Source organism: Rhinoderma darwinii, chromosome 2, assembly GCF_050947455.1.
Source record: "Rhinoderma darwinii isolate aRhiDar2 chromosome 2, aRhiDar2.hap1, whole genome shotgun sequence".
In the NCBI taxonomy this organism is placed as follows: Eukaryota; Metazoa; Chordata; class Amphibia; order Anura; family Rhinodermatidae; genus Rhinoderma; species Rhinoderma darwinii.
In genome coordinates, this window is record NC_134688.1 from 11,524,380 (window position 1) to 11,536,338 (window position 11,959).

Consider the following 11,959-nt stretch of genomic DNA (forward strand, 5'->3'; position numbering starts at 1 on the left):
TGGCAACTCGGATCTTCAGCTCCCTCCATAAGTTTTCGATGGGATTAAGGTCTGGAGACTGGCTAGGCCACTCCATGACCTTAATATGCTTCTTTTTGAGCCACTCCTTTGTTGCCTTGGCTGTAAGTTTCGGGTCATTGTCGTGCTGGAAGACCCAGCCACGAGCCATTTTTAATGTCCTGATGGAGGGAAGGAGGTTGTCACTCAGGATTTGACGGTACCTGGCTCCATCCATTCTCCCATTGATGCGGTGAAGTAGTCCTGTTCCCTTAGCAGAGAAACACCCCTAAAACATGTTTCCACCTCCATGCTTGACAGTGGGGACGGTGTTCTTTGGGTCATAGGCAGCATTTCTCTTCCTCCAAACACGACGAGTTGAGTTAATGCCAAAGAGCTCAATTTTAGTCTCATCTGACCACAGCACCTTCTCCCAATCACTCTCAGAATCATCCAGATGTTCATTTGCAAACTTCAGACGGGCCTGTACATGTGCCTTCTTGAGCAGGGGGACCTTGCGGGCACTGCAGGATTTTAATCCATTACGGCGTAATGTGTTACCAATGGTTTTCTTGGTGACTGTGGTCCCAGCTGCCTTGAGATCATTAACAAGTTCCCCCCATGTAGTTTTCGGCTGAGCTCTCACCTTCCTCAGGTTCAAGGATACCCCACGAGGTGAGATTTTGCATGGAGCCCCAGATCGATGTCGATTGACAGTCATTTTGTATATCTTCCATTTTCTTACTATTGCACCAACAGTTGTCTCCTTCTCACCCAGCATCTTACTTATGGTTTTGTAGCCCATTCCAGCCTTGGGCAGGTCTATGATCTTGTCCCTGACATCCTTAGAAAGCTCTTTGGTCTTGCCCATGTTGTAGAGGTTAGAGTCAGACTGATTAATTGAGTCTGTGGACAGGAGACTTTTATACAGGTGACCATTTAAGACAGCTGTCTTTAATGCAGGCACCAAGTTGATTTGGAACGTGTAACTGGTCTGGAGGAGGCTGAACTCTTAATGGTTGGTAGGGGATCAAATACTTATTTCTCTGTGCACAATGCAAATAAATATATATAATTTTGACTGTGATTTTCAGTTTGTTTTTTTTTATATAATCTATCTCTCACTGGTAAAATTAACCTAGCCTAAAAATTCTAGACTGTTCATGACTTTGACAGTGGGCAAACTTACAAAATCAGCAAGGGATCAAATACTTATTTCCTTCACTGTATATGTACGAGCCTGGTTCTAGTGCTGTATTTATGTACTGAGCTTTGTTGTGGTACTGTATATACATATGAGCTTGGTTCTGGAGCTGTGTATATGTATTGAGCTTAGTTCTGGTGTTGTATTTATGTACTAAGCTTAGTTCTGGTGCTGTATATATGTACTGAGCTTGGTTCTGGAGCTGTATATATGTACTGAGCTGTGTTCTGGTGCTGTATATATGTACTGAGCTTTGTTCTGGTGCTGTATTTATGTATTGAGCTTTGTTCTGGTGCTGTATATGTGTACTGAGCTTGGTTCTGGAGCCGTATATATCAGAGCTTGGTTCTGGATCTATAATTATATAGGATATATTTATAATAACAAAATTGCAGGGCAGATAGAATTATTCTCAATTCATTGTATACTTAATGGGAACCTGTCTCGTAGTTTTAACCCCTTGAACCGCCACCATACGGTAATACATGACATAACAATATTTCCAAATGTATGTGTTTTTCAGATGCAGCAAAATCAATAAAATCCACTTTTAGATGGCACACACTATATGCTAATTACTCATCAAAGCGTTAAGGGGGCGGTGCCGCTATCCTGAAGTCACATAGTCCTGCCTCCAAACCCACATTTCCATGTTTGATTGACATCCCCCTGGCTGATACAACTTTCTCAGATGCGCCATTGCTTTGTACTACTTGGGGGGGGGGGGGTGGCACTATATACAAGTGGGGCTGTGTGGCACTATAATTTCCATGTTTGATTGACATCCCCCTGGCTGATACAACTTTCTCGGATGCGCCATTGCTTTGTACTACTTGGGGGGGGGGGGTGGCACTATATACAAGTGGGGGCTGTGTGGCCCTATACACAAGGGGGAGCTGTATGGCACTAAATACAAGGGGCTGTGTGGCACTACTAAGGAGGCGCTGTGTGGCACTATCTACTAGGGGACTGTATGGCACTATAAGGGGACCCCAGAGTTTGCTATGGAGCCCAGTCTTTCCTAGTTAAGCCCCTGCTCCACAGAACAAGTTTCCGCTGCTCCAGAGTCCAGTGGCGGCGGCTTTACACCCCTCCATCTGTCGCTTGGCATTGTGCTTGCTGATGTAAGGCTGGCATGCAGCTGCTCGGCCTCCATGCCATGAGTCTCCTGGGCACAGTGTGCAGATGGTAATACCAGTGGAGGTCTGTACTCTGCAGTTATGGAGTGAGCGAAGCGTTGATTTTTCTGCACTTGCTCCTCAGCACTCGGCCCCCCACTCTGTAACTTTACGTGGTCTGCACTTCGTGGCTGAGTTGCAGCAGTCCCTTCCACTTTACAATAATATCACTCACAGGTGATGGTGGAATATCTAGGAGGGAAGACATTTTACTTGTTACACCGGTGACGTCCTATTACAGGACCGCGCTGGAATTCACTGATCTCTTGACCATGACCCGTCATATCACTAATGTCTGTAAAGTGACTGCAGGGCGAGTGCCGGATGTTACACCTGGGAGGATAGGACCGAAGGAAACATCAGAAAGCAATGATTAAGAGGGGGGCGATACTTTTCTCCATGTAGCGTATGTATATATATATATATATATATGTGTGTGTGTGTGTGTGTGTGTGTACAATGGTTCATTACAGTCAGATTGCCTGGTCGTGCCTCACTTTCAGGAGGATAGAACAACATTAGAGATAATTCTGATGGATCCGGCTGACAGATGACATACGCAGATGTAAACAGATCCTTCTGTGATTTGTAAGATTAAACAAAAAGCTTCATCAATCAACCGCGAAGGAAACGACATTTCAGAGACTTTGCATAAACCAGAAGTAAAATTAGAAGCAGATCCTCCTCCGTGGCAGGTTATGATACATCACTGACGCGTTTCAAACACACTGGTGGAGATTTAGCTCTGTAAAATGCATTAATCTACAAGCTGGCAGGAATGGCATTTGCGCCAAATTTCTCAAAATGGCGCATGTGGCAGAATAAATTTAGCGACTCCCTACACGCGTTAGACACTTTTCAGCTATTTTTTTGATCCTGCTCTGTGACGTGTACACACGTTGTATATCATGTAACCCTGCTGCTGGCTGAATGCTGTGGGTCACATACCATAACGTGGGGGGGGGGGGGCAGGGTCATTTGACTAACACCACCATGTTTGGTCCTATTCAGATAGTCCACAGACGCACTACACAAGACTCAACCATGGGTTATACCATTGGACGGTGCAGAAACAGGGGTCTACTGTATTGATATGTATGTATATTAGAAAATTATATGGTTTATATGAAAATAATTTTATTTAAGTTAAAGTGACGACGCTTTTGCAAAAGTGACAACCAGTAAAACATTTTTTATTCTTTAATGTCTATTCTATATTGTCAGCTTACATCATTTAGTTACCAGGATATTATTGCTCCCCTAGTGGTAGAAAGTAACTTGTCCACTTCTATATAGATTTTTATTTTTGGGTGACAACCAATATGGCCACTAATGTAGACCACATTGCTACTTGTGTTCTCAGACTCATGAACAGAAAATCTACCTGGTTATACAGATATTCATATTTTGCTCCCGTATAGCTACATAACTGAGCAGATTAGTCTGAAGAGCCTGGGAAATATGGTTGACAACCTCATACTGCCATAACCATATTTCTTCTATAAATAAATTGTATTTTCCATGAAATAACAATTCTGCAGATTAACGGGGTTGCGGCTTTACTCCATTCTTTACAGACACAGCACCATACATACAGTTGTGGAGGTGCCCGGTATTGCAACCCAGTCCCATTTAAAGGGGTTGTCCAGTTTGGAAAACCCATCATCATCCACACCCTATTAGTGAATTCTGGGTTAATAGAGGGGGTTCTGTGTTCAGGATCCTCATCTCGAGTGCAGAGTTGAGAGCGGTTACATAGAGCGTCTCTCCCTCTGTCTCTGGAAGACCTGTTCTGTCCTGTATTACACAGACAACACATTATTAAAAATGGACACTGTGTAATACTTCATTTCCCCTGTGGTGGCGCTGCAGGGAAATTAAACACTTACTGACAGGTTTCCCTACAGATTACAGCTGATCGGTGGGGGTCCCAGCAGGTGGACACTTTGTGACCAACTTATCGTCAAAAGACCATTCTAAGAAGTAGGGATTGTCCAAAGCAGAAAACCCCTTTAAGTGATTTGGACTGAGCTCTGGTACCAGACACAGCCACATGTGGGCGCTGTGCCGGTTTAAACAATGTAAGGGATATTTCAGCCCCTTCCTTTTGCTGATCGGCGGAGATGCCGGGTTTGGACCCCCACGATTAAATATTTATAGCCTATTCTTAACAATAATGTTGTGGGGACCTCTTTAATACAGTCTCATGAGATATAATTCCTGCTTATTACATCCAACTGTGGGACGGAGAGAGAACAATGTCTTAATAGTAGACGTTGATCAAAGTTTCTCGGCTAGTGAATCATCTGCTAGACAGTCTATTCCCTTCATCCCTCATTTCATCACCTTACAACCCAAGACTAAATTCTCTCCGACAAGGGAAACAGATCCCATTAGTTGAGCATGTTGTCCATTAAGCCTTTTCCATTTGCTTTCTTTTGCGATTAAAAATTTCTACAATTACCGTCCAATTTGTTTCAAGATTGTCTTGTTTTTTTTCTCCTGGGCTGCGGTGACATGAAAATGTAATGAGGAAATGTTTTCTTCATGACATACAGATTGGCCGTCTGCAATCGCAGTTCCTGAGCAGCTGTGGCTGATAAGCGCTGTCAGAATACTTCAAGGATGAATTTAAAGCTCAAAAATTGGACGGAGAAAACACAGAACGTTGAGAAGCCGGAATGATGGACAACGTGAGGATTAAGTTGTTCGTTCACAAGAAAACGGATATGAGGGAATTTGTTTTTCTGAAATATTTGCTATGTAAAACTTAAAAAAATAAAATAAAAAACGGGAGACTCAAATTTGATGAGCTTCACAATTTGAATCCAATTTGAGAATCTTATAGGTTGTTCCAAGGGCAAAACCAAGGACAAAAAGATATATTCGATAGTAAGAACATTTTTGGAAATTTGTAAGAAATCTTTTTGTGGAGTTTGTGGATTACATCATCCCTTAGGCGCTGTTAACATTTGTGTTGAGGCTTCCGTTCATACCACCGGCTTCTGAGGGACCCTATTGACTTACAATGGGGTGCGTATGGTTCTGGCGTGGTTTCCTTCATGAGCATGGAAAAACAATGCTACAATAAATATTAAACCTCATGCATACAACTGTATGAAAAATTGGTACCAATGGGCATTAAGTTGGGAAAAATTGGTACCAATGGGCATTAAGTTGGGAAAAATTGGTACCAATGGGCATTAAGTTGGGAAAAATTAAGTTGGGATGCTCAAACTGCTTTAGAGAAGTTCTTTATGGTACCTCATTTTGACCGTATCTTTCCATTCGGTGTTTTTGGTATCCTATGAGTTCCATGAACACTATATAGCCAAAAGTATGTGGACACCTGACCATCACACCTATATGAGCTAGTTGGACATCCCATTCCAAAATAAGCGTTAAGGTGAGTTCCTACACACCAAACTCCACACGCCATGTCTTTTTGGAATTCGCTGTGTGCACAGGGACAAAGTCAAGCTGGAACCCCAAACTGTTACCACAACGATGGAAGCTATAATTGTGTAACATGTCTTTGTATGCAGTAGTATTAACATTAGCCTTCACTGGAAATAAGGGGCCGTATCCTGAAAAACTTCCCCAGACTATTACCCCTCCTCCACCAAACCTTACAGTAGGCAATATGCATTTCGGTAGGAAGCGTTCTCATGTCATTCTCCAAACCCAAATACCTCCATCTGACTGCCAGATAGTGAGCCATGATTCATCACTCCAGAGAACACACAGCTCCATAGTTCAGTGGCGGCGTGCTTTATACCACTCCAGCCGACGCTTGGCATTGCGCATGATAATCTAAGGGTATGTTCACACGGTTTATTTTCAGCCGTTTTTTGGGCTGTAAACGCCTTAAAAAAAAACCAGCTGCAAATACGGGGGCTGAACGCCTCCAAATATTTGCCCACTGAGTTCAATAGGAAATACTGCGTTTCGTTCCCACGGGGCGTTTTTTACGCATGGCACTTCTTGAGCCATTTTTCATTGTCTCTATAGAAAAACAGCTCAAAAAATGGCCGTAAAAAACGCTTAATGCTTTAAAAACAGCTGAAAATCAGGGGCTGTATTGCTTTGAAAACCGCTGTATTTTACAGCTGTTTTTAGTCTAGTGTGAGAACATACGCTTAGGCTGCTATGCAACAACCATGGAAACCAATTCCATGATGCTCCGGACACACTGTTCCGGTGCTGATGTCACTTGCATTGTGGATCTCTGTAGTGACTGATACAACGGAAAATAGGCGATTTTTACACACCATGAGCAGCACTCAGTGGCCCGCTGTGAGTAATGTAGTTTACAATTTCGTAGCTGAGCTGTTGTTACTTCTTGATGCTTCCACATCACAATTATAAAATACAGACGACTGGGGCAGACCTATCAGATAATAGCACTTACAGGTGACAGGGACAGATCCAGCAGATAATAATAGCACTTACAGGTGACAGGGACAGATCCAGCAGATAATAATAGCACTTACAGGTGACTTGGGCAGATCTAGCAGATAATAGTAGCACTTACAGGTGACCGGGGCAGATCTAGCAGATAATAGTAGCACTTACAGGTGACCGGGGCAGATCTAGCAGATAATAGTAGCACTTACAGGTGACCGGGGCAGATCTAGCAGATAATAATAGCACTTACAGGTGACCGGGGCAGATAATAATAGCACTTACAGGGGACCGGGGCAGTTCGAGCGCTGCTTCATACAAACTCCTTCTAGCCACGGGCATGCAGCTGGGGGCACAGAGTCCCACTGTTTAAGCGATCATTCTAATGACCTCCATCAATCTGGAATCTCCAGTGGATAGGTGATAAATGCTTTTGGACGGAAGTTAGGCCATCTGCTTTCGGAAATTAATTCAATTGGATGAAATCTTAATTTTAGCTTTAAAGGTTAAGGTCTAGCCCTTCTAATAGAAACAGTGTAAAACTGGATTAAAACATATTAATTAATGCACTTTAATTGATCTATATGATTTCCAGATTTTGTGACATGCATGAAAAGAATGTTTGTTTTTAAATCTTACATTAGAGTAGCCACTTAAAGAATCAACACAGCCTTTACATCTCAAGGTTTTAGTTGACACCCTAAGAAACCTCTTTCACATTAAAGTAGATGGCCTAAGAAGAGCCACATCAGCTTAAAACTAAAGTGCTCCTTATTGGGACAATTGTGTACTAGAAATACAGGGCCACCGCTTCCACTAGGCACCCTACCAAAAGGATCGGTTGCAATGAAAGGATTTGGACTTCCTGGTTGAAAGGGCATTGGAAATGACCACCTCGACCTTCAACCACTCAGAGTAAGGCCTCATTTAGACGGCTGTACGTAAGTATAACAAATACAAGTCGCGCCCCGACTAGGTGTAATGACCCGAACAAACAGCATCATAGGGATCTACAGTATGTTGCTTTTAGTTTGCATCATTAGAACAGTGGTCGGGCTCGGACTAAGGGCCATTATAAATGTCAGCCTATACAAGTAAAAACATTGCACTGAACCCCAGTATTTCTTTGGAACCATAGAAGGGAAAACTGTGGTGACCATTCTGGTCAACGTGGAACAGGTGGTGACTACTATGGTCAATGTGGAACAGGTGGTGACTACTATGGTGGCCTCTGAGCTGACCAAGCTCTCTTCCCTAGAAGAAAATGAAAATACTTCACTAAGGTTTATAGATAGAAAGGAAAATTTGAATAGGAAGAATAAAGGTCACATAGGGAGGAGAGACAATTTTTTTTTCCCATTGGAGATGGGTTGGTATAGGCCCTCATCCATTCCTTTATGGATAAGAGATAACAATGAAAACACAAAAAGGTCTTTTTAGACATATATCAAAGTTCATCGACTCCGTACTCATCTCCTCGTGTTTGCAGTTGCCGAATTCGTACAACCCAATTCCATCACCGACGGTCACATGAGAAGGCCACGTTTTTTCACAAGAATTTTGTAAGACCTAAAGTCGAAATTTCTGGGCAACACTGAAAGAGCTTGGTAGTTCTACAGAAAGTAAGATGAACCAGGGTGTAATTGCCCTTTAATTCTACTTTTCAAAAAGTTTCAGTAGAAAGAAGAGTGGTAAAGACATCTTCCGACTGAAAGAAATGAGAAAAGCTGCGCTCTAACTCTTTAAGATACCGCTATAAATCTCTTCTGTGCCAGAATTAAACATTTGGTGTGGATTACTGCAAATATCCAGATGTTCAGCTATGACAATCTAAAAGGAATTTACCAAAACCGAAGGCATCATAGACCACCTGCAACATCTTCACGAACAGCCGTTTTTCTTTATATAGTTGATGAAATGCCATCTGATGAAACCGGTTATGACCAAGACCCAGTTCGGTAATGACTACTTATGAGAACTGTTTCACCATCATTCCCGTTCCTGTAAAGGTTATTAAACCAACTCTAGAATCATTCGGCCAATTCTTTCGTACTGTCATCACTACAAAGCTCCAAGCTGGGAGGGGGAACGTAAATATGCGGACATTTCTGTGTATCCTATTACAAGCATGGTATAATACTAAACACACTGCACAGCTACGCAATTATTTCACGGTTTAGAAAGTAAAGTTTGTAATTGGATCGAAAACCGGCTCAGGGAACGTATCCAGGGAAATGTGGTCGATGATTCATCCACTGAAGGGTCCGCGGCTATCAGTGGCGTATTCCAAGGTTCAGTATTGTTTAAAGTATTTATAAATTATTTAGAGGATGGAAGTTAGGCCGGATTCACACGAGCATGTTCAGTCCGTAAAGTACGGACCGTATTTCAGCCGCAAGTCCCGGACCGAACACACTGCAGGGAGCCGGGCTCCTAGCATCATAGTTATGTACGACTCTAGAAGTCCCTGCCTCGCTGCGGGATAACTGTCCCGTACTATAATCATGTTTTCAGTGCGGGACAGTAGTTCCACGGAGAGACAGGGACTCCTAGCGTCGTACATAACTATGATGCTAGGAGCCCGGCTCCCTGCACTGTGTTCGGTCCGGGACTTGCAGCCGAAATACATCCGTCCTTTACGGACCGAACATGCTCGTGTGAATCCAGGCTTATAGTCGGTTTCTGTCTCTGCCGATGACACCAATCTATGTAACGTAACAGTCTATAAAAGAACTTTATAAATTACAAGCCGACTTGGACACGGTGCTTGGGCAGCCACTTGGCAAATAAGATTCAATGTGAATCAATGTAAAAGTAAGGGTTACAACTTTTACACCGGCCAATTTTGGCCATAAAAACGAGCGCCGATCAACGAACCGGCTCGTTTGCTCATTTCACAAGATCAGTCACGTATGGGGACGAGCGATCATTACTACGATCGCTCGTCCCCACGCGTTTCCATCAGGTCAGCAGAATGTCTCCCTGCTTACACAGGAGGTCGCGCCGCCGACAATTATAAGATTTTGTGCTGCATGAACAATACAATCAGTCGATGATCGAGCGTTTGTTCGTTCATAGGCTGGTCGTTGCTCAGTTTACACAGGGCAATGATCGGGAACAAGCATTCATATGAATGCTCGTTCGCCCAATTACTGGCCCGTGTAAAAGGACCTTTACACATCTGGGTACTAATAATCTGCATGCACTGTATGCCCTGGGGGTAAAACTGGGAGAGCCACTTGTTGAGAAGTGTTTGGGTGTACCTGTAGATCATAGAATAAATAACAGCACAATGCCAATCAGCCGCTATAAAGGTTAGGCCTTATTCAGACGAGAGTATTTCACGTCCATGTGCGGTCTGTTTTTTTTTTTCACGGACCTATGAAATTCAATGGGGCTACTCAGACATGCGTTACTTTTCATGCAGTGTGTGTCCGTTGCAGGAAACTCACTGTATGTCCTATTCTGGTGTGTTTTGGTGCACCACGCACCCATTGAAGTCAATGGGTGCGAGAAAACCACGGACAGAACACGGACGTCTTCCGTGTGCTGTCCTTGATTCACACACACACACACCAGTTGTTAAAGAAACGCAGAGAACATAAATAAATAAAAAAATGTGCACCAACACGGACATCAAAAACGGATGCCAAAACGAAACACACACTGGGAGCGGCAACGCAGGAAAAACGCTGCTTTTTCTACGCGCTCAAAACAGACACGCTCATGTGAATTTAGCCTTAGCCGGATATTGTTGCGTAGCAAAAGTCAAAGACACAAGAGACAGGGACATAATATTATCACTTTACAAGTGTGGCCTTCACTAGAATATGAAATTAGGTTTGGGGCACCGTTTCTTAGAAAGAATGCCATGGAGTTGGAAAAAGTGCGAAGAAGGGCAACAAAATTGATAGGTGACCTTGGGGGAAACTCATTTACGTGGAAAGAGTAAGAGAATTATATTTATTTAGATTTGAGAAGAGAGAGAGACGTCAAAGAGGGGACAGGGTTCATTTGTATAAATGTCCATACCAAAAAACTACTATAAGATGTCCCCAAAAGATAAAAGGGCACCCCTCTCACTTGCAGAAGACTACACAGTGGCACATGGAGTCCCCTGTAATGATCTACTACATAGCCACAGGGACATCATGTTCCTCGGTAGGATGTTCCGTTACGGGCTGTACATGGCAGATACCTCGGTAATACGCAATGGGATCGGGCAAGCCACGCTTCTCCATCGGATCCAGTGATTTTAAAACACACTCTCCATATTGCCTCGGAAACTGCAGGCATGCTGAGGTACAGTAAAGCCCCATGCATCCCTATGGGTGCCCTATCCCAGCTCCATACGTGCATGAGGCCTTACTGGTGGAGCTGTGGAATAGTCACCTCAGGAACTGGTTTTAGTGGACCAGCAGATCGCTTCGAAAGAGGAAAAAAAATACTTGGTTGAGTGGCGTAGGAAGGAATGGTTTCCATTTATAGGAAAATTGGCCAATGGTTTTTGGACTTCCGCCAGATCAAGAAGGGTAGACTAGGACTCACTCTCTCAAACTCTTACTACCATGCCAAATGAAATAAATGGGCATGTGTCTTGAGTCATGACTCATTAATATAGCCTAGAACAAATCGAAAGCAAGGAGGACACTTCCCACTGGAGGACTAAAGAAAAACATTAAAAAGAAAAAAAAAGAAAAAATGGATTTTTGGGTTTTTAGAAATCATACAAACCACCAGGTTACTTCACATAGAACTTTAGGAGATGCTCATACAAGTTGTAAAATATATCTCTTTGATGACCCTGTTCCACTTTACCTATAGTCGAAAAAAGGATGATCTGCATTTCTGGCCCAGATCCTATGTACAGCGGTCCCTCAAGTTACAATATTTTCAACATACAATGGTCTACATACACCCTCCCCCCCCCCCCCCCCCTCCTCCATCCGGAGATTTGGTCCACACTAGATATTTTCCCGCCCCACCGAAATCGATAAGTTGGCTGACCGTCATCCTAAAAGGTCAGGATGGAGACGTCAGTGAGATTATGCCCATGTTGAAAAGGCGTGTAAGAGATGTAATATACTCCCTCAGGATTGTCCTGGAAACTTGAAAGAATTCTCCCAATTTATTAAGCAGTGCTGAGAAAATGGTTTAAAATGACTTTCTACGAGGA